This window comes from Hemicordylus capensis, chromosome 5 (assembly GCF_027244095.1).
Source record: "Hemicordylus capensis ecotype Gifberg chromosome 5, rHemCap1.1.pri, whole genome shotgun sequence".
In the NCBI taxonomy this organism is placed as follows: domain Eukaryota; kingdom Metazoa; phylum Chordata; class Lepidosauria; order Squamata; family Cordylidae; genus Hemicordylus; species Hemicordylus capensis.
In genome coordinates, this window is record NC_069661.1 from 224149731 (window position 1) to 224173812 (window position 24082).

General features: G+C 45.0%; 1 protein-coding gene across 5 annotated transcripts in view; it reads right to left on the reverse strand.

Annotated features, from left to right (window-relative positions):
• ABTB3 (ankyrin repeat and BTB domain containing 3) overlaps positions 1 to 24082 on the reverse strand; it is a 448319-nt gene that overhangs the window by 409843 nt on the left and 14394 nt on the right. The gene's annotated exons all lie outside the window — the stretch shown is intronic.

Sequence of the window (24082 nt, forward strand, 5' to 3'; positions counted from 1 at the left end):
TGGGAGGCACTGCCTTGCAGTGGTTCTGCTCCTACCTCACGGGCAGATTCCAGATGGTGTCTCTAGGAGACTCTTGTTCTTCAAAATCTGAACTTACGTATGATGTCCCTCAGGGCTCCATACTGTCTCCAATGTTGTTTAACATCTTCATGAAGGCTCTGGGAGACATCATCAGGAGATCTGGTACAGGGTGTTATCAGTATGCTGATGACACCCAAATCTATTTCTCCATGTCAATCTCATCAGGAGAAGGCATAATCTCACTAAATGCCTGCCTGGAGTCGGTGATGGGCTGGATGAGGGATAACAAACTGAGGCTGAATCCAGATAAGACGAAGGTACTTATTGTGTGGGGTCAAAACTCAGGAGATGATTTTGATCTGCCAGTTCTAGTTGAGGTCGCACTCCCTCAGAAGGAACAGGTACGCAGTCTAGGGGTGCTTCTGGATCCGAACCTCTCCCTGGTTTCCCAGTTTGCGGTGGTGGCCAGAGGTGCTTTCTATCAGCTTCAGCTGATATGCCAGCTTCATACATTTCTGGAGATGAATGACCTCAGAAAAGTGTTACATATGCTGGTAACCTCCAGACTGGACTTCTGCAATGCGCTCTACGTGGTGCTTCCTTTGTACATAGCCCAGAAACTGCAGTTGGTACAGAACATGGTGGCCAGGTTGTTCTCTGGATCATCTCGGAGAGACCATATTACTCCTGTGTAATATGGAGTAATTGCAATGGCTGCCGATAGGTTTCAGGGAAAAATACAAGGTGCTGTTTATTACCTATAAAGCTCTAAGCAAGTTAGGACCTGGGTTTTTAAGATAACGTCTTCTTTGCCATGAGCCCCATTGCCCATTAAGATCTTCTGGAGAAGTTCATCTACAATTGCCACCAGCTTCTCTGGTGGCAACGGGCCTTCTCCATTGCTGCCCCTGGGCTTTGGAATGCACTCTCTGTTGAGATAAGAGCCTCCCCATCTCTGGTAACTTTTTAAAAAGCACTGAAGACATATTTGTTCACCCAAACTGATAGTTTTAATGCTTTTAATGTTCAGTTTTAAATGATTTTAATGTTAATGGTTTTAATATTTATATGATTTTAATTGTAAACTGCCCAGAGTTGCAAGTTTTGGGCGGTACAGAAATATGTTAAATGAAATGAAATGAAATGAAATGAATAAACCAAAGGCCTTGATCTTTTCCTGTTTATATTGATGCTATTTTGAAAAAACTGGATATCAGCAATTTGGTTAGACTAAATGTAAGTATACAAAAGTGGTTTGCATTCGAGAATGCTGGCCTCTTGTTACTTCAGGACAAGCACTCCCATTTATGTTCTTGCTTTGGTAACCCTATAATTCTTGTTCGACCTGTTCATTTATTAACAAAACAGCCTGTTAACAATGACACTATAGATCTCCTGTGCTCTTTCCTATATTTTTCCTAAGGTGTCTCAATATATATTATTGAGCCTTGTGGCTACAGGCTTTTATCATTCCTACAAGCATACATTATTTATCAATTATTATTATTATCATTATTATTAGATTCTGTGCTCTCCCTTTGACTTCTTTAGTTCATAAAGTATATCAGCTGTTGGCTAATCTTAGGTTCTCTTCCAATTGGTTGCATAAGGTTCAAAAAATCAAGCTTGCTAAACTGATGGTAGCCCGGGTTTCCATTGTGTGTTTAAAGGACCTTGTGTCATGTCGATCTCCATTATGACGTGACCTTAGAAGATTTACACTAGGTCTCCATGAAGACTAATGACAGATAAGGTATCCAACAGAATCATGTTCCGGACCCTGTGGTGAAATGTTATTACATGTCCCAACCAATAGATGGCACTAGCATTGGTTAGAGTTGGGGGCTGGCCAGAGGGAGCGTTGCTGGTGTTCATTCTGCCCATTTATGTTGCACAATGAAGAAGTCTGCTGTCCTCTGAGCGCCCGTGACAGACCATGAAGCAAGTGACTATAAAATAAAGGGCAGTCTAAGTAAGTCAGTGGTAGACAACTGGCTGCCCTCAAGTCAAATCTGATTTAGAGAAAGTAACTGCCAGGTCTGCCTTTTCCTGTGCTACAACCACTCCTCAGAAACCCACCACGTTCAAGGTCCTGGCTAGCAGACAAGGTGGCTCTCATGTACTGCAGACACAGCAGTCACAGCAGTGCTTCGGCAGGTTCTTCTGGGTTATCCAGAAGTGCAGGAGATCCACTGAGCTGCCAATGCTGGAAACAGCATATCCATTTCCAGTTCTGCTACCTTTCCCTCCTCCCACGCTGACCAAGCAGCCCTCCCACCTAGAAAAGGTCGTAATTGCCAACTGGATTACAGGTACAAAATCATCTTGCTTTCATGTGTCAAGAAAACGCAAAGAGTGGGCAGACAGATGCAGTGAATTCTGAGCGAGATGTTTCGGAGGGAAGGGAGACAGATTTGGCTGGGCGGTGCCAATAGGATAGATTGAAGAGGTAGTGAGGGGATGGTTCTCTTCTTGTTTGGCTGAGGGGGGCTTTCCAGGGCCTTAGGGAGAGGCCTCAGCTCCATATTTTCTGCTACCGATTCTGCAAAAAACATGCTTTATATCCAGTGTGTTCAATCATTTGGTTCCTTGCATTCAAGGATTTCTGGTACATAGGGCTCAGAGTTCTGCCCGAGACCTGAAGAGCCATCTAGTTCAGATGAACCAATGGTTAGTGTACAGGTCAGCATCATATGTTCCCTATTAATAGCCCACCACCTTTCACTGCTTTCCCAGAAGAATGGCCAGAAATGTTGTTTACTGCCTCTTTAAAGAGGCAAGCCCAGAAAGCCTCAGGATGAGAAAGGCCACGTAAGATAACTGAAAAAAAAACAGTTTCAGTTTTGCCACAGACATCTGTGGGAGATCTATAGGATCTCAGGGGCCTGAACAGTCATAGGCACAGATGGACTAGAAAAAGTCCTCAGATAAATTGTGCTTGGGTAAAAAAAAAGAAATCAAAGATGTATACACTGGGCTTTTCCAGTGAGTTTTAAGCAATAAATATCTGAGTTGTTAGAAGAGATCTTGTATGTGTGCTGTCCTCACATATCCAGTAAGCAGTTCCAGGATGCAGATCACTACACTGATGAGTTATAACATCCAGACGGAGAGAGAGTTATATAATTAGGCCTAGATATCCTGTTCAACACTTGCCATAACTAGTGTATACACAGACCTACACTGGTCTCCCACTTGTCCACATAGCTGCCAGGGAGAAGTGTAGGCTGTACAGTTAGCTGCAAAACCAACTTCCATCTGAATGCTGCTTGCAGTGACCTTTGTAAGGTGAGTACACCATGCAAACTGGTCCCAAAGCAGGTGTGCAAGCCGGTACAAAACTATTGTCAGGTCAAATCAGGACCTAGCCATGGGCACAGTAACAGGGGCAGATATTGGAAGAAGAATCTCTCCTTTCCCTTCCTGCTTCTTTCATGCAGTTTCTCCAGCACAAAGTAGATTGGTGGGTTTCAAACATTCTGCCTTTAGGGAGCTCTTTTGCACAGCAATTTCCATAGCAATTTGCCTGCTCAGGAATCTCTGTGTACTTCAGAGGATTGCAGGGGCATCTTCTAAAGCAGGGATCTTCAGCGTTGGGCCCCCAGATGTTAGTGGATTTCAACTCTCATAATCCCAAGCCCCAGTGGCCTTTGGTTGGGGATTATGGGAGTTGAAGTCCAATAACAACTGGGGGCCCAACATGGAGGATCCCTGTTCTAAAGGACACAGTCAGTTCACATGGGTCCTGGTCAGGCCTGCATGGGCTCATGGTTGTTCCACATGTCCTAGGAATGCACCCATAGATCTGCCCAATGCGGCACTTCATCAAGAGGCAGAGATTTCTAAAACTGAGACACAGCAATTGCTAAGTAACTTTGATCTACAGGTATGGTTAAAATTGAATTTCCATCCTTCGAGTTTGGCAGCACTGGTACTCACAGATGGTTTTCGATCTTATTGGAAACAAGCTGTGAAGAAGAAGTTGCTGTACCATGGGCTGGCCCCAAGTTATTTAAGCTCTATGAAGTTTTTAAAAGCCAAGTTGATAGTTAAGCGACGTGTAGTAGATAGGGAGAACCAGATAGAGCTTAGTCACATGCCAAGAGGAGTTCTCTTGGGAAACCAAGGTGTCAATAATGTCAGCTAGATACCTTGGCATAATAACTATTCCCAAGTATCGCAAAGCTCTAACACTAGCTCATCTCATTACTATTACTATTTGTTACTCCTCATAAAAGAATTTGCGGGGCATTCAGTCAATTTTTATCTAAATTTGCTTTTAGTTGATACATCTGATGAAATTTCTTTAAATGTTGCCAAGTTTTGCTCAATAGATGGGAAAGTCTGTCAGAAGCTGGTAGCTTCATCAGTTTGTTGCTGCTGTGCGGTTGAGTCAGTGTCGACTCCTGGCGACCACAGAGCCCTGTGGTTGTCTTTGGTAGAATACAGGAGGGGTTTACCATTGCCTCCTCCCGCGCAGTATAAGGTGATGCCTTTCAGCATCTTCTTATTTCGCTGCTGCCCGATATAGGAGTTTCCCATAATCTGGGAAACATATCAGTGGGGATTTGAACCAGCAACCTCTGGCTTGCCAGTCAAGTTACTTCCTTGCTGTGCCATTAGGTGGCTGCATTCATCAGTTTAATGTAGAGTTTTAGTGGTGTTATTAGTTAGACCGTTAACTGTATTATGGATTTAAAGTGATTTTTCCCCTTTTGTTTTTCTCTACTGGGATTTTGTATAATTTTGTTTTGTGTTTGATTTTATGTTTTCTCATCAACAATCAAAATAAATGATTCATTCACTCACTCACTCACCCATTGATCAACCCCCAGCCACTGACCCCCTTAGTGTGGGATGTTCCTTTGGCTGTGCAATACAGAGGAAGGTTGAGGGCCAGTTCTCATAACCCTTACCTGGGTAGGAGGAGCAGCAAGGCTGGGGTACAGGAGCCCTGCATACTCCTGACTGGCCATCATGAACATTCTAGAAGCAAGGAGGAGAGCTGGTCTTGTGGTAGCAAGCATACATCATAGGAACATAGGAAACTGCCATATAACAGGAACAGGAAACAGGAAACTGCCATATAATAGGAACATAGGAAACTGCCCCCCTGCTAACTGGGCAAAGAGGCACCTTTTACCGTGGTGATTCTCTTTATTTAGCAGGGGGAGAGTAACTGGCCCTATCCACCCCAGCACAGTACTTCCAGTGACTGTTGCTGGTGTGTGTCTTATGTTTCTTTTTAGAATGTGAGCCCTTTGGGGACAGGGAGCCATCTTATTTGTTATTTCTCTTTGTAAACCGCCCTGAGCCATTTTTGGAAGGGCGGTATAGAAATTGAATTATTATTATTATTATTATTATTATTATACTGAGTCAGACCATTGGTCTATCTAGCTCAGTATTGTCTTCACAGACTGGCAGCGGCTTCTCCAAGGTTGCAGGCAGGAATCTCTCTCAGCCCTATCTTGGAGAAGCCAGGGAGCGAACTTGAAACCTTCTGCTCTTCCCAGAGCGGCTTCATCCCCTGAGGGGAAGATCTTGCAGTGCTCACACATCAAGTCTCCCATTCATATGCAACCAGGGCAGACCCTGCTTAGCTGTGGGGACAAGTCATGCTTGCTACCACAAGACCAGCTCTCCTCTCCTCTCCTCTCCTCTCCTCTCTGAAATCAAGTTCACTCCCTCACATCTCCAAGATAGGACTGAGAGAGACATCTGCCTGCAACCCTGGAGAAGCCACTGCCAGTCTGTGCAGAAAATGCTGAGCAAGATGGACTAATGGTCTGACTCAGTATATGTCAACTTCCTAGGTTCCTAAGGGAAGAGGAAGGGAAAATGCTCATCTGTGAGCTGGGTATGGAGGCAGGCAGCAGCAGCAGCAGGGCCAGAATTTGTACACAGCTCCAGTGTGAGGACAGAGAGAAAGCACTCCCTTTACATCTCGCCTCCATACCCAGCTCACGCAGATGATCATGTTCTCCTCCTCCTACCTTGATGGTAAAATGCTCACGATTGCCAATCAGGAGCGTGCATGGCTCCTTGGCCACTCCTCCTACCCTGAAGATGATACAAACACAATGAATATTTATATAGCGCTTTTCAACAAGAGTTCCCAAAGTGGTTTACATAGATATAAAAGCAAACGAAAAACAAACAAAAATGGCTCCCTGTCCCCAAAGGGCTCAGAATCTAAAAAGAAACATAAGATAGACACCAGCAACAGCCCATGGAGGGATGCTGTGCTGGGGATGGATAGGGACAGTTGCTTTGGCCCTGCTCAATAAAGAGAATCACCACTTTAAATAGATGCCTCTTTGCTCAGTTAGCAGGGGTCGTGAGAATAACCCCTAGTGGGCAGGTTTGGAGAGGGGATCTAGGAAAGATACATGCTATTATTAATCTTCTGCCTGAGCAACTCCTGGGTTCTCCAAAACACAATTAGAAAATGACCGACATAGTTGGGAAGCTGGTTTTGCTGCCTCCCCAGGCATTTGCTTGACACATGGACACTATTAACATTTTACAAAATGGAGCTGTGTCCTCCCCAAGGGCAGGAAGAACTGCTATGAAAAGAAGAGAGGCATCGTAAGGGTATTTCTGTTCTGTGTTCCCAGGTGCCCAACATGTTCCCTTTCCTGGAGGCTATGGACAGCCAAATACAAGCAGGTGCAACCAGAAGGATCCTTTAATTTACATCAGAGACTGCAAAACCTTTCAAAGAACCTTAGAATGGCAGGACTCCATCATTGGGAGTCCTTTCATATTAATCACCCTTCAACAGCACCCAAGGCAATTCAGAACCAGAAAGACTGCATCTGAAGCTGTAGCCTTTTACAGAGGTTCCAGCAGAGGCTTTTCTTCTCATGCCAGCAAACTCCAATCCTAATTGGCAGTCTTGCTGTCAGTCGTAAGGAGAGAATGAACATGTCTCACAGAAACTAGCCCCAGAGTAGGCAGGGACATCAGTTAGCTGTAGCATACATTACATTTTAAAGCATGCATTAAAAAAAATTAAGGTTGCCATCTAATTAAAAAGGCTCAGTCAATATGAGTTTTAGTAGACTGTTACAAAAATTGCTTTTAAAAACCCATAGTGGTGAAGAAAGAAGCATGCTGCAGAAGAGCTCAGGTTCAATTCCTAGCATCGCCCAGGAAGGCTGGGAAAGACGCCTGCCTGAAACCTTGGAGGGCCGCTGCCACTTAGTGCTGACATTGCTGAGCTAGATGAACCAATGATCTGAGTTCCTATGTTCTTCCAAAACTGAGATCTCAAGCTGGCTAATGATTTTGTTCAGCTTTTCTGTTCTCTTCCAATCAATCTCAGTGCTTTTGGGGAGAAATATCTAGCAGGGAGATTGTTGGGGATGGCTTAGTTAATATCATTAACTCATCGCTGAGGGAGGGTAGGATGTCTCCTTGTTTGAAGGAGGCAATGATTAGACCACTTCTTAAGAAGCCTTCTCTAGATCCCTCAGTGATGGACAGTTATAGGCCGGTCTCCAATCTCCCATGGTTGGGTAAGGTGATTGAGAGAGTGGTGGCTAACCAGCTCCAGGCGGTTTTGGAGGAAACCAATTATCTAGACCCATTTCAAACTGGCTTTAGAGCGGGCTATGGGGTTGAGTTTGCCTTGGTCGGCCTGATGGATTACCTTTATCGGGGAATCGACAGAGGGAGTGTGACTCTGCTGGTTCTTTTGGATCTCTTGGCGGTGTTCAATACCATCGACCATGGTATCTTTCTGGATCTCCTGACAGTTCCTCTTTCAAACGGGAGCTATTATATGGAGTCCCTCAGGGCTCCATTTTGTCACCAATGCTTTTTAATATTTAAATAAAACTGCTGGGTGAGGTCATCAAGAGATTTGGTGCAGGGTGTTATCAGTATGCTGATGACACTCAAATCTATTTATCTTCATCATCATCATCATCAGGAAATGGCATTCACTCCCTAAATGCCTGCCTACGGGCAGTAATAGGCTGGATGAGGGATAACAAATTGAAGCTGAATCCAAGCAAGACGGAGGTGCTCACTGTGGGGGATCGGAATTTAAGGGATGACTTAGATCTTCCTGTACTGGATGGGGTTACACTTCCACAGAAGGAACAGGTATGCAGCTTGGGAGTGCTCTTGGATCCAGGCCTCACCATGGTATCTCAGGTGGAGGCTATGGCCAGGAGCGCTTTCTATCAGCTTCGGCTGATTCGACAGCTGCGTCCATTCCTTGAAGAGAACGATCTCAAAATAGTGGTGCATCAGCTGGTAACCTCCAGGCTTGACTACTGCAATGCGCTCTACATGGGGCTGCCTTTGTACATAGTTTGGAAACTTCAGTTAGTCCAAAATGCGGCAGCCAGATTGGTCTCTGGGGTAACCCGGAGAGACCATATTATGCCTGTCTTAAAACAGCTGCACTGGCTGCCAATATGTTTCCGGGCAAAATACAAAGTGCTGGTTATTACCTTTAAAGCGCTGAACAGCTTGGGTCCGGGTTACCTTAGAGAGCGCCTTTAAAAAATTTTTTACATCTTATATACCGCTCTTCCTCCAAGGAGCCCAGAGCGGTGTACTAGATCCTTGGGTTTCTCCTCACAACAACCCTGTGAAGTAGGTTAGGCTGAGAGAGAAGTGACTGGCCCAGAGTCACCCAGCTAGTTTTATGGCTGAATGGGGATTTGAACTTGGGTCTCCTCGGTACTAGTCCAGCACTCTAGCCACTACACCACGCTGGCTCTTTCTTCGCCTTCTTCGGTATGATCCCCATCGCTCGTTGAGGTCATCTGGAGAGGTCCGTCTCCAGTTACCACCAGTACGTCTGGTGGCGAATCAGAGCTGGGCCTTTTCTGCAGCTGCTCCTGGTCTATGGAATGCACTCCCGGCAGATATCCGCAGTTTAGGCTCACTGTCGGCCTTTAAGAGAGCCCTAAAAACCTATTTATTTGGCCTGGCCTTCCAAGGCTTATAAAGTGTTGTTTTTTAAAGTATTTTAATTGGTCTTAAATAGTTTTAATCATTTTTGAATTGTTTTAATATTGTTTTAGCACTGTTTTAATTGTGGGTTTTATTTTTTAAGTTATTGTACACCACCCAGAGCCTCTGGATGGGGTGGTTTATAAATGTAATAAATAAATAATAAATAAATAAATGTGGCAAGAATATATATCAAGAAGGGACTACCACTGTTAAACAACAAAAAAGAATCACAAGTTTTCTCTCCAAAACTGTAAAGCTTATTTTTTAGGAAGCCTCTATACCTATTTATTTGAAATGTTGCAGGCTTCATGTTTACCTGTGGCTACTACAGCTACTATACCTATTGTTTTAATCCTATTCTTCAAAGAAATGAAGACAATGATGTATAGGCATTTTAGTGAGTCTTCCTATTATATCCTATGGACAAATATTGAGAAAAATCTAATATATATTCATACCTGAATCACCAAATCTGAATCAGGGGGAATCTGAGGCACACAATTTAATACTGGTGAACCCTGTTAACTACAGGGGTTCCCTTTGCTGCTACAACCACAGACAGCAGAATAGTGGATGAATCATTGCATCAATGGGACTGGGGGGGGAGGCTAAAAATGGCTGAAAGAGGTCAAAATAATAGAAACAAAGTGCTGTAACATGCTCTGCAGATCACCAGACTCCCAGCAATGCCCCCTCCCCCAAATGCCCAATTCCACAATTTTTTGGTGGAAAATCCTGATTAAAAAAAGTTTGAGCCACAAAATGGCTCCTGCCCGCAAAATGGTGGCCGGAAATGACCTCTGAGGTCATTTCTGGCCACCCCAAAATAATGAATAGGTGTAATTCAACCGCTTTTTGTTCTTCATATGCCAAGGTCAGGTGTAAATTACCTGACCACGGATACACAGAACAGCGGATGTTAGATCTGTGGATGGCAAGGTTTCCCTGTACTGGCCTACACACAGGCCTACAGGTGACATGAAGTTACATTGACATGAGGCTTTACAAGAAGAGATCACAGTCTGAGTAAACATAAAATGGGGATTTTATTGGACTCAATTTCATGTTCCATATGCCTATTTTTCCTTGGATGATTTCTCTGACCAGTTTCATGTAATTATCACAGATGTATGCTTATGAATGATATATTAAGATCTGTATCAGCTGGATATTTTAATCTGTCCTCCTAATTAAAACTGGTAAAGCTAGAGTTTTCTGTAATTATGCCCTCGGCCATTGCTCAGCTCCCATTTGCAATCCTGGGTCTGTGTTGAGACATCAAAAGTATGCTAAAGAAATATAGCTGATGCTTTTAATTGCTCCTAATTGCAGATATTGTTCTGGGGTTTTAACCGTACAAGGCTCAAGTTCTCTTCTCAGAAGGGTGTTTTATGAGTATAATTTGATCTTTATGGATGTACATGTGCTTACTCCTTTTAAAATTTTGATCTTCATTTGGCCTCATTATACACCAAATATCCTCATTTAGTATATAAATACCAAATAATTAGCCAGATCTGAGACCTGGTTGGGGGAGGCTACTGGTCCTGTGTGGGCCCAACCTCTTCCCCCAGGGCACCCTGTTACTTAGCAGATTAGAAGAAGAAGGCGGTATGGTGGAGTGTCTGTGGTCCATAAGAATAGTATCTCCCTTACCAGGATCCCTGTGAGATAATTTACTTATATTGAGTGTGTGTACCTTAGATTGGGGAATCGGGAATCGGGATAGATTAGGGATTCTGTTGGTGTACCATCCACCCTACTGCTTAACAGACTCCCAAACTCAGCTGACAGAGTTGGTTGCTCAGTTGATGTTGGAGTTGTCCAGGCTTTTGGTGCTGGGTGAATTCAATGCCCACTTTGGAACTGGCTTGTCTGGTGCTACTCAGGAACCAGTAGCAGCCATGACAACTATGGGCCCATCCCAATTAGTCCTAGAACCTACATATGTTGCTGGTCACATGCTGGTCTTTTGCTCAGATCAGGTGGGTGTTCTGTGTGCGTAGGGTCTCCTGTAGTTTCTCCATTGTCACACGGATGGACCACTTCCTGGCTGGGGTTGGTCTCACAGTCACGTCTGACCCCTGCAGGGGTGGTGGACCTATTAGAATGGTCCACCTGAGAAGACTGTTGGATCCACTAGGATTCCAGCCTTGGAGGGTTTTGGAGTTGATTCTGACGATGCCTTGGTGAATACCTAGAACAGGGAAATTACCAGGGCAGTAGACACAATTGTTCCTATGTGTCCTTTCTAACCTGCTTCAAAATCAGCTCTATGGTATACGGAACAGCAATAGGAGCTGAAGTGGCAAGGTAGATGACTGGAGCTCAAATGGCAGCCTCATTTGAATTTGATAAAACACAGCATAGAGCCCATTTGAAGGCCTATGCTGTGGCAATATTTGCCGCAAGGAAGCAATTTTATTCTGTGCTAATTGTGTCTGCATGTTCTCTTCCAGCAGAGCTGTTCCAGATTGTTAGAGGTTTAACTCAAGCCCCTTCCATTTCAAATGTGTTTCTGAAAACAATGTCTCACTGTGACGCATTCATTAAGTTATTTGCAGATAAAATCTATCACGTTTGGGCTGATCTGGACTCCAATATTCCTGCAGGGCCAGTTAGGTTGGTGTCTAGCAATCGGTCTTGCGATATTAGATTGGATCAGTTTCAGTTCATGACTCCTTAGGATGTGGTCAAGCTCCTGGAGTGGTACGGCATAACACCTGTCCAAATCAGCCATCAAAATGGCTGATTTCTTCTTGCAGGGAGGTTGTTGGAGCTGGCCTAGTTCATATCATTAATACCTCACTGAAGGAGGGCAGAATGCCACCTTATTTGAAGGAGGCAGTCAGTGGTTAGACCCCTACTGGATCCCCTGGTGATGAATAATTATAGGCCAATCTCCAACCTCCCATGGTTGGGTAATATGACTGAAGAGTGGTGGCTGACCAGCTCCAAATGGTATTGTTGGAAATTGATTATCTATACCCATTTCAAACTGGCTTTAGGGTGGGCTATGGGGTTGAGACAGCCTTGGTCAACCTGATAAATGACCATTGCCAGGGAATCAACAGAGGGAGTATCAGAAGACTCTGCTGGTTCTTTGGTATCAAAAGCTTTTTTGATACAAAAAAAAAAAAAAAAGATCCCATTGACCATGGTATCCTTCTGGATCACCTGAAGGATTTAGGGATAAGAGGAACTATTTTACAATGATTGTGCTCCTGTGACTTGGGTAGGTTTCAGATGGCGGCGCTTGGTGACAGTTCTTCTAAATGGGAGCTACTATATGGAGTCACTCAGGGCTCCATTCGGTCACTAATGCTTTGTAACATCTACATGAAACCGCTGGGTGAGGTCATCAGGGGATTTAGTGCTGGGTGTTATCAATATGCTGACAACACCCAAATCTATTTCTCCTTGTTGTCAATATCAGAAAATGGCATTAGCCCCTTAAATGCCTGCGTACAGGCAGTAATGGACTGGATGAGAGATACTAAACTGAATCCTTGCAAGTCAGAGGTACTGATTGTTGGGTGTTGTTATCTGCAAAAGGGGATAGAACTTCCTGTCTTGGATGAGGTTACAGTCCCCCAGAAAAAAATAAGTTCATAGCTTGGGAGTGTTCTTGGACCCAGGTTTCACACTGGTACCTCAGGTTGAGGCTGTGGCCAGGACTGCTTTTACCAGCGACAATTGATTTGACAACTCCGCCCATTCCTTGAGGAGAATGTCCTGAAAACAGTGGTACACCAGCTGGTAACCTCCAGGTTGGACTAGTGCAATGCAATCTATGTAGGGCTGCCTTTCGATGTAGTTCAGAAATTTCAGTTAGTTCAAAATGCGGCAGCCAGATTGGTCTCTGGGGTATCCCAGAGAGACAATATGTCTGTTCTTAAGCAGTTGCACTGGCTGCCAATATATTTCCAGGTAAAGCACAATGTGCTGGTTATTACCTTTAAAGCCCTGAATGGCTTAGAGAGTGCCTTTCTCTACAAGATCCTCACCACTCACTAAGATCATCAGGAAGAGTTTATCTTTGGGTGCCACCGGTTCATCTAGTGTGAACAGGCCTTCTCGATTGTTGCCCCTGGGTTGTGGAACACATTCCCCATGGATATGAAGATTATCTTCCTTGGAGATCTTCAGGAGAGCCTTAAATACCCATATTTTTAGCCTAGCTTTTAATGATGTCTATGTATTTTGAAGAGCGCAAACACACACACACAACCACAAAACAGTGCAGGGTTTCCTCCTCCATGGAAATGCTCCACTATTTTTTAAAGGTTTCTCTGAGGAGTGAAATTGACTAGACCAGAACCTCATCTAGGCTGTTTGATCTCCCAGTTCATTTGTACAGGACAGCTGCAATTATGAAAACAGAGCCAACAGATTTTCCCTCTTGGCTCTTCTCCCCTCCCCTATTATGTCTGTAAAGTTATCAAGCAATCAATGCTGAATCAGAGCTAATACCATGATAGTAACAAGAAGGAAGTTTTTCCTGTTCTTGTACAGAACAATCTGTACATAGGAAAAGCTTCACAAGAACATTAAAATACATCCTAAACTAGATGCGTTATTCAAGGTTATGAGCTAGGGAGAGCAGCAGAGCACACTGAATAGCTAGCTCCGGTTCACTCTGTTGCAACCTTTACCCTTCCACCACCCATGGTCTCCAAGTCCATGAAGGCTGGTTATAGTTGGAGATGCTGTATTGAAAGGTTGTATGGACTTTTGTCAGAGAGTTAAATAGTGCTTCCCCTGGAGATGGCTAAAAAGCAAGCTTTTGTTTTTTCACATAATTAGAGTATTTTCATATCAAAACAAGCACAGAATTGTATGATCTTAAATCAGATGGCTAAAGTTGCCACATACCAAGCTATGCAGGCCCCCTATATAGTACATCAAAATATGTGAGTGAATGGAGTATGTTACTATCTTCTAGACATGGATAAGAATATTCTCCAACCACTGTCGTCGTCCCCCACCGAATATTCGTCATATGGGGACAGTGAGAATGCTCCTGTTCCTGTTCTCAATTTCAGACACACTATAAACTAGATGGTAGGAGATAAGTTATTTACTGGTACAGTGCAAGAGGAGACGGTAAATTTTTTGGGACTGGGGAATAATATTTTGCTCATATTACCCTCTAAAGCTCCATGAGCATTGATGGTGCTGTATAAACAAGAGTTGTACATGGCCTAGAAAAGCCATACCATCTCCACATCAGAACCGGGTCAGACCCTGCTACTGATGGAATCACAGAGGTGCCTCAGAATAGATCTATATGACAGCTAAAGCCTGAGGTCATTAGTTAGCTTATTTTTGGTCCTTGTTTGCTCAAAGTCTGTTTGAATCCCATGGGAGTTTTCCCTTCTAAAAAATAAAGACAGACCTCAGGCTTTTATTTGTCAGATCAGTAGAACATCATGCATAGATTACAAGTACAAAGCAAAAAAGCACTTCTTCCCTGGGCAAATCAAAATACATGTTCTGTGGTCTACCCAGTGCTATCCATATAGATACTGCCTTCGAATTCAGAAAACGTACACACACTGTAGAGACTGCTGCTGTCATCCCTCAACCTTTTAGAAAAAACAAAGGGAAAAATATTTCTGGCGTACATTTAAGCATGTAGACGTTTTGCAGATCTACAAGTATAACATCGTGATTCATCTTATCCAGGCCGGTACAACATAAGGCCCAGATCTGGCCCATGGGGACTTTTTTGTTAGTCCATATGGAGGAATATCCTGCAGCAACAGCAGGAGCCATGAAGACCTCTTCAGCTGTCCTGCTGACGAGCACTGCAGTAGCGGCTCAATGCCGTTGGCTGCTTGAGATCAGATGTCCCCCATCCCTGGCCTGAAGCCTATTGACAACAGGAACATTGTTTTTACCATGAAGGGTTCTTTTCCCTGTGTTCGAAGCTCATCAGAGGGGGTTGTGTATTGAGCATGCTCGAGACAGGATTGGATCACATGATGTAATTTCCTGCTGGAAGCTACCACCCAACCCCAGTTCCAGGGCTGTAGCGATGAGTGTGGAAAGTCAATTGGAGAGAGCTGAGTTAGGTAGATCTGTACTAAGGAAACAGCTTGGATAGACAGGGAAAAGAGAAAACAGAGCATCTTGAGCAACAACAAGTGGCAGTTATAGGTGTACACCAAAAAGGAATAGGAAAAGAAAAAAGGCCTAAATACTGCAATGCTGAGAGCAGTCTCCCCCATCAAAGAAGTGAAAACGAAGACAAACACATATGTTTGTCTGTATGTTCCCTCCCAAGCAGAAAGCAAATGCAGGCTATACATCCGGGTGGGGCTGATGAACTCCAAACACAGGGAAAAAGGAACCCTTCAAGGTAAGCCAATGTTCCTTTTCCCCCTGTGTTGGAGCTCATCAGAGAGGGACTTACCCAAGCAAAGAAGAGTATATAGGGAGGGAAGGATGTATCAGACTACTTGTTGAAGGACCATGCGGCCGAAGGTAGCCTCGAGGGTAGAGAAAGAGGAGATCTTGTAATGCCAAATGAACGGAGAAATTGAGGACCATGTGGCCACTCAGCAAATCTCTGGAAGTGGAGTGTGTGAGGAGAAGGCCGCAGGTGCAGCCGCGCTTCTGGTGGAATGTGTGGTTATACCTCCCAGGGGAGGGAGATTAAGTAACCCATAGGCGAGCAGGATGCAGGACTTGATCCAACTCGAGAAGGTGGCCTTGGAGACCTTGTTGCCTAGGATAGGTGGATGAAACAAAACAAAAAATGGAGTCAGGCTTGCGAAGGTCCTTGGTGCATCTAATGTGCAAGGCCCTGCACACGTTGACTTTATGCCAGAGTCTTTCCCTGGGTGGGATGCAGAAGGGCAAAAGGAAGGGAGAACGATCTCCTGTGACCTATGAAAGGTAGAGTTGATCTTAGAGAGAAAGATAGGATCAAATCTATGGTTAACCGAGTTAGAGTGGAGAGTACACAGTTCTTTAAGTTTGGAGAGAACGCCTACCTCAGACACCCTATGGGCGGGTGTAATGGCTACGAAAAATAGAACCTTGAAGGTTAAGGTCTTCAGGGGGATAGAGGTTTAAAAGGGGCTTGGTCAGGGCATTCAAAACCTAGTTAAGGTTCCAGGATGGGAAACGCTGAACCAGAGGAGGCACTACTTGGCTAACTTGGCAAAGAGGCACCTTTTAATGTGGTGGTTCTCTTTATTTAGCAGGGGGAGAGTAACTGGCCCTATCCACCCCCAGCACAGTACCTCCAGTGACGGTTGCTGGTGTCTATCTTATGTTTCTTTGGGGACAGGGATCCATCTTGTTTATTTATTATTTCTGTGTGTAAACCGCCCTGAGCCATTTTTGGAAGGGCGGTATAGAAATCAAATAAATAAATAAATAATAAATAAATAAATAAATAAATAAATAAAGTTGGCGACTCCCCTGAGAAACCTTGAAATATGCGGGTGGAGAGAAGAGGTGCCCATAGAAATGAGGAAGATGTCTAGTACTGATGCAAGCACTGAAGCTTGACATCTCAAAGTATTGGGTCAGAGACATAGGCCAAACCAACTTGAAGGAAGGTGAGCACTTCTGGAACGCCAGCAGACAATGGATCCTTGTGATTGGCGCGTGACCAGTGGAAAAAAGCCACCCAGGCAGCCTGGTACACTCTGTTTATGGATTGTCTTCAAGAGGCCAGGATGGTGTTTCGTACTGGCTTGTTATAGCCCTGGGAGGCTAATTTTGCATGCTCAATCTCCAAGTGAAGAGCTGTAGCTGTCGACTGAGCCAATCTGCTTGGATGTTTTCCATTCCGCTGAGATGTTCCACAGCTATGGATGTCAGATTGGTCTCTGCCCAGTGGAAGAGAAGATTGGATTCTAGCATCAGGGATTTGGACTGTGTGCTGCCTTGTCGATTGATGTGAGCTTTGATGGTGACATTGTCTGTCCTGACTAGAATGTGGCTTCCCTAAATGAGATGCTGGAAATGAAGAAGTGCAAGATGGACCGCTCGGAGCTCCAGCCAATTTATGGACCTTTTGGCTTCTGTCAGAGACCAACGCGCTTGTGCTAGATGGCTTAGGCAGCAGGCTCCCCATCCAAGAAGGCTGGCATCCATCATCACTACAAGGCGGAGAGGCTCGAAGAGTGGCAGGTCTCTGAGGAGGGCCGGAGATAACCACCACTGTAGGGACTGTCTGAGGCAGGGGTATCAGGTGGCAGGCTGAGGACATGATCAGCTCATGGAAAGGAAGGAGCAACCATTAAAGGGGCCGGGAGTGCCACCTGGCCCACAGAGTACATTCCAAGCACTATCATGGATCCCAAGACCTGAGCGAGGTCCATGACGTCCGCTGAACGACAGTGGAGTAGAGGGCACAACTGGGAGATGATCTTCTCCCTCCTTTCTGGTGGTAAGTCCTGAGTTGTGTTGAAAAGGGCTTCCAAGTGTATAAGCGACTGGGAAGGGGTGAGGTGACTCTTCTCGAAGTTCACTACGAACCCATGATCCTTGAGACATTGAAGTGTGTTGCAAACATCCTCCAGGGCTTGATGGAGGGAGGGGACTGGATGAGGAGGTTGTTCAGGTAGGAATGAATGTACACCCCCTGGAGGCGGAGGTGAGCTATGAGTGCCACCATGACTTTTGTGAAGACACGGGGAGCTGAGGCGAGCCTGAACGGTAGGGTGCAGTACTGGAAGTGGTGACTGTCATATGAGAAATGCAGGAAGACTGTGTTCCGGCCTGATGGGGATGTGAAGATAGGCTTCGGAGAGGACCACTGACGCAAGATAATCTCCTGGGCGAATGGTCTCCTTGATAGTGTGGAGGGATTCCATCCGGAACGTCTTCTTTTGGATAAACCAATTGAGGAATTTTAAATCCAGGACTGCCCTCCAGGAACCATCCTTATTGGGGACAAGAAAGAGGATGGAGTACATGCCTTGAAATTCTTGTGTAGATGGAACACCAGAGGGTTTGGCAGACCACAGTGGCGTCAGAGATTCAGAGGGACCTTTAGTGGATCCAATACCCGACCCTTCTCCACCATGTAAATAATGACTCCATCCCCATAGGTGGCAGGTTGCTAGAATTTGCCACAACCTGTATGTCCACGTCCAATGACAGATGGGCCATCGACACAGTTCCCTAAGGCTACTCCCTTGACCCTCACCTTTACACCTCCCCAGTGTTTTTTCCTGTTCCCACGGGGATGGAGTCATTATTTACATGGTGGAGAAGAGTCGGGTATTGGATCCACTAAAGGTCCTTCTGAATCTCTGACGCCACTGTGGTCTGCCAAACCCTCTGGTGTTTTGGGGTCAGGGGTCACAGTACTGCATGGATGACTGGCCGTGAATTGGGACAAAAAGGCTGGTTTGGGGGGTCAAAAAAATCTGCAAGAATCCTTGTGGTTAGGGCATGGCTTTCTTCTTGTCTCTAGTTTCAACAAGGATATGATCTAGGGCTGGACCAAAGAGGTTGGTGCCAGAAAAGGGGGCTGAGGCCAGGGCAAGCTTGGACTTAGTGTCCACATTCCAACTTTTGAACCAAATGGATCTGCGTACTGCAACTCCTGCGACCATAGTTCTTGAAGACTGTTGAGTACAGTCTAGGCTGGAGTCTGCCATGAGGGCAGCTGCTTTGGCCATCTTGTTGATGCCTTGATGGAGTTTGGTGTTCTCAGGAGGAACCAAGGCTACAAGTTCTTTACCCCAGAGAACAGAGGCATGAGCAAAGATGGAGTTGGTGGTGGCTGCCCTAATGGCTGTGGCTGAAGCATTGTGTACTTTTTCCAGAAAATGAGTCACACTTCCTGTCTTCTTAACTGTTCTTGGCCCTCAGTATTAAGGATCGAGCCAGATACCAACTGGGCTACTGGGGGATCTATTTTTGGAGTCGCTAAAAGAGACATGATTTCTTGTGGTAAGGAATAGTGCTTTTTTGGAATATTGCCATTAGGTTTGGAGGATGCTGGGCATTGCCATTCGGCACACATCACTTTGCAGAATAAGGGTGGAAAAGGGACCACAGTAGTGGTATTACAGCCTGAAGGAAAAACATTCTGACCCAGAGTAGGAGTATGTCAAAGTCTGCTGACGAAAAAAGTCAAGAGGAACGGGGGGGGGGGGAATCTCTTTGTCTGATAGCTCTCCATCTTCTTTGTTAGAATCAGGAGGGTCTGCTGGTTCCCCTGCCCCAGAGCTGTCTTCCTCTTCGGAGTCAGAAGCAGGGATAGCAGGTCTGACTGGAAGGGGAGTGGGAGGGGAACCTGTGGAGCAGGGACAGCAGGAAGAGATCGAGGGGACAGAATAAGTACTGCTGGAGGCCCTCCAGACAGATGGAGGGGGCGGAGGGACGAGGAGAGCCCCTTGGACATTTTGGTCTGACTTCCTCTTCAGAGGAGGAGGAATGCCCATATTTTCTTTTACGCCTGAGAGGCAGGGCTCTAGGCACAAAAAGACCCCGTTCAGTGAGAGGGATAGCGTGCTTGCGGGGGCTAGAGTCTAGGGAAGAGGAGGACAGATGCTCTCCGTCCCTTCTAGGAGTGCGCTGGGGTGCTGGCGCTAGGTTAGGGAGTACATCAACTGGAGCCACAGATGGCTTAGCAATTGGAGCTGCCGGTGGCTCAAGCAGCTTGGCCACTAGACATTCGCTCCTAAAGAAACCCCTCAACCAATCCATGACATGCGAAGCAAAAGGAGGGGTAAGGGTACTTACAGGTGTTGGAGCATTCGGCAGCAAAGCATTCGAAGGACTGGCAGGAAACAGAAGCTCTGTCAGCAGTGTGGAGGGAATGCACGGACCAGCCAGTTCCTCCTCAGACACTGGGCCCGTCCTGGGCAAGGGCAGGGATGCCAGGGGATCGCCCGAAGGGCACTGGTCGTCCGCTCCAGTAGGTATTGGCTTGTGAGAACGCAGTTTTGGTTTTGGTTTTTTGCAAACCACTTTTATCAATAGCCGCTCACTGAGACACACAGAGCTCTCCGATCTTGAGGTAGGCGACTTCTTACATTTCTTTCTTTCTTTCTTTCTTTCTTTCTTTTTTTTGGGGGGGGAGGCTGATCCCTGCTATGCTTTGTTTTCTTTGGAGCTTTTTTGAAAGAAAGCTCCGACATTTGCACCTCTTGGTGCAAAATGGCGCGTGCGACGGGTGCGATAAGAGTCGATTCCGGCTGTTAGAGGGGGGCAGTGGATATAGGCACCAAGCTTCCCAGGTCCTGCGGCAGCTGAGATCCCTCTGAGAGGGAGCCCCTCAGGAGCTCTTTGGCATAAGCCAGCTCCATTTAGCAGTCGCCTCCAAGCAACAAACAGAAAATAAAATCTTTTGGAGTCCTATTAGCTGAATTATAAAGAAAAAAACTTTGTTGAAGGGAGAAAATTTGGATCCGATCTTGAGACTAGCTCCCCTCCCACCCTCGGTTGGGCCATCGGAGCATTTGAGTTGTACACCCCTAATCTAATCAATAGTCCTAAACACACACAGACACACATGTACAGCACAATACTAACCAAGGTAACCCCCAGCTTTCATGAAGTTTTCATGGGTCAGGTAAGCTTGCTTAGGACTGCAACCTAAGGAACAAAGAGCTTATCCAATGCAGATTTCAGTAGGCCTATTCAGAACTCCATGAGTCTGATCAATGTCTAATCTCTACAAGCCAAAAGTGTTTGCTGATCCTCCAATCATCCATATTGATAGGGGTCATGGGGGGGTGTTGTATTCTATCTAGCAGTCCTTTATATTTTGTTGATTACACATTTGTACCAATGGGGATCCTGTAGAGTGTAGGGATGTGCAGAATGTTCCAAGCTCAGAATGTTCTCACTCGAAACGAGCCATTGCAAGTGCTCCGTTCTTAAACAGAATGCCTTTCAAATGAAGGGCTCATTCCATCAGTCCAGGCATTTGCATTCCACACAAATGGCTGGAACATAAGAACAGCCCTGCTGGATCAGGCCCAAGCCGCATCTAGTCCAGCATCCTGTTTCACACAGTGGCCCAGCAGATGCTGCTGGAAGCCTACAGGCAGGAGTTCAGGGCATACCATAGAAACATTCCATAGAAACCAGGCAAGCCAATCGATCCATAGAAACATTCCATAAAAACAACCAGTGAGTCAATCGTTCCAATGGAACAAGCTCTTCATTTGAAGGGTATTCCGTTTTGGAACAAAACACACGCAAATGACCATTCTGAGCTTGGGATGTTCTGCATATCCCTAGAAGAGAGTAGGGGCATTAGAAAGAAAAAAGAGGGAAAAGAGAAGGAGAAAATTGAGTTGTTTCTGGAATAAAATCCTAATTAAACAAACATAAGATTGCTTTGTAATTCAAAGAATGATGCACGCAGTTCTGCTCTGGATATACTGGGGCCTTTTGATATTGGACCCACAAAACAAAGATTTGTTATGGTGATGGTGGATTACTGTTCCAGGTGGCCAGAAGTTTCATTTGCTGACAGCATTACCACAAACAAGATGATCCACTTCATGGCTGCAGTTTTTGTGAAAGAAGGTCTTCCTAAAGAACTGGTGGCTGACAATGGGGCACAGCTTGCCTCATTTGAAATGGAGCAATAGTTGCATAACCATGGGATAAAACATGAGACTATTTCCTTGTATCATCCTGCAGGAAATGGCTTAGTGGAAAGAACAAACAGATTAGTGAAAGAATTATTCTATTCTGGTTAGAATGATTTTGCACAACAACCCTGGAAAGAGGCAATCTGTTAAACTATTTGCTTATTGAATTACTTCTCATTCTACTACAGGAAAATCACCTTTTGAATAGCTGAGAGGACTTGTGAGCACTGTAAGAATATTCCCCTTAGGGGATGGGGCTGCTCTGGGAAGAGCCCCTGCATTCTTGCATGCAGAAGGTTCCAAGTTCCCTCCCTAAGCTCTCCAAGATAGGGCTGAGAGAGACTCCTGCCTGTAACCTTGGAGAAGCTGCTGCCAATCTATGTAAACAATACTGAGCTAGATGGGCCAATGGTATGACTTAGTATAAGGCAGTTTCTTATGTTCCTCTGATGCAAAGTTACCACCAAAGGTATCAATGGCAACAAATGATAGGGCGTTCCATGGCATCTCACCCTGAGGATGCAGAGATCCTGATTAGGTAAGGGAGTAAAAACAAAAAAAGGAATTGTATGTGGATTAGAAATGGAGTGCAAAACAGCAAACATTTCAAGTGGGGGACTTTGCTCAAGTACAGCTGCCTTATAAAGTGAGAAAGGGGTGTTCCCAATATTCTGGACCAAAACAAATAATCAAAATCTGAGGAGATTCTGTCACACTGGATGATGGAAATAAATGCAACAGTTTGAGACTTTCAAGTATGCATTATGAGAAAAGAGGGAAGAGAGTCTGATCTCAAGAGAGAAACTGTTGTGGAATTTGATCTTTCCTCCAGTTTTGACCTCACGGACGAGGCTGATGAAAGTCATGGACAATCCTCTGTACCAGAAAACAAATCACTAGCAGCTCCTGTGCCAGAGTCCCCTGGCAGCCTCAGCAACTCCAGATATATTAGTGCATGCCATTAAGATGTCCTTGCACCAAAAACTAAATAAATACCTATATGCCTTTGTGCATGGAGACATGGACCCTGGATTGGATTTACTTAGGGACAAATGGAACCTGGAACTTACAGATAAGGTGTCACCAGCACAATGGCAAAATATTTTAGGTAGTGTTAAATGCAGCTCAATTGATCTTAAATTGCACCTAATTCAACGAAGATTATTTTCAGGGCCTATTGGACCCCTCTACATCTTAAGCAATTAAGAATGCTCTCAAATAGTAACTGCTGGAGATGCAATAATCCTCACGCCAACTTAACACATATGTTGTGGGACTGTCCCATGATGCAAGGCTTCTGGAGGGAGGTTACTACACAAATTAACTTAGTGATGGATTTATCACTTGCACTGAAGGATCTGCATGTAGTGTTGGGGTATATCCCAACCCACTGGGGACTAAAATCCAGTCATCTCCCCACAACCAGCGCTGACTTGAGAAGGGAAGGTTGGGCACGGGGACAGGACAAGATGTTTGTAAAATACAAAATGTCCAAAAATATTAAATAAAACAATACAAGAAGAAATGTTCATGACCATCTAAAAAAGACTTTGTCACCAAATTGTAATGAATTCAATTATAAGGGGGGGAGTGTACCGTATTCTATCTAGCATTGTTGATTAGTATTGTATTCTATCTAGTTTTGTTGATTAGAAGTTTGTCCCAGTTGGGATCCTGTAGAGGGGGGTGTGGAGTCAGAAAGAAAAAAGGTGGGAAACGAGAAGAGGAATATGGAGCTGTTTCTGGAATAAAGACATTGTAGTTAATCATACATAAGATTGCTTCGTATTTATAAGGAAAGTAGCTATAAAACAGGGGGTCAGCATAGATGCTAGTAGAATCCATACAAAGGAAAGATCTTAGATTCCACTCGCATTGCCACACTCTCCCTACATTCTAGTTGGACACGACTGGAAACTGGAAGCATTGGAGTTAGTGAACTTTCACTGTTTCTGCTATACCACATCCTTGGCTCGGAGAAAAGCCTGAAGGACACTTCACTTCCTTTCAGCTGCTTTCTGTGGAGCTCTTTCCCTCCCAGATTCACTTGCCTATGGACTGCCTCAAGAAAATTGTTCATACCATTTCTGCCCCCTCTCCTACTCAAGACAGCTACACACACACTCACTCACTCAGAACTAAAAATAAAACCATATTTCATGATACTAAAGCCACAAGAGAAATAAAACCATAAATAAGCCAAAAGGGAAACCCACCACTTGCCAGCACAAACTTTAAGATACCTTCCTTAAAATTTGGGTTTTTACACAGCGTTTGAGGGAAATGTTGCTCAGCTTCCTCCTGGAGTTGTTTTTACAGTCTCAGAACAATCGAAGAAAGCCCAGCTCCCGCCGTCTGCTGGTTGGACTCAGGGGTGGCTCCAGAGTGGGGTGGGGGGGGTGAGTGGAGCAAAGAACCTGGACAAGCAGTTTGTCCACCACCACCACCCCAATTCTGTTTTAGAAATCTAATATTTGGGACACAGCTTCCCCACTCAT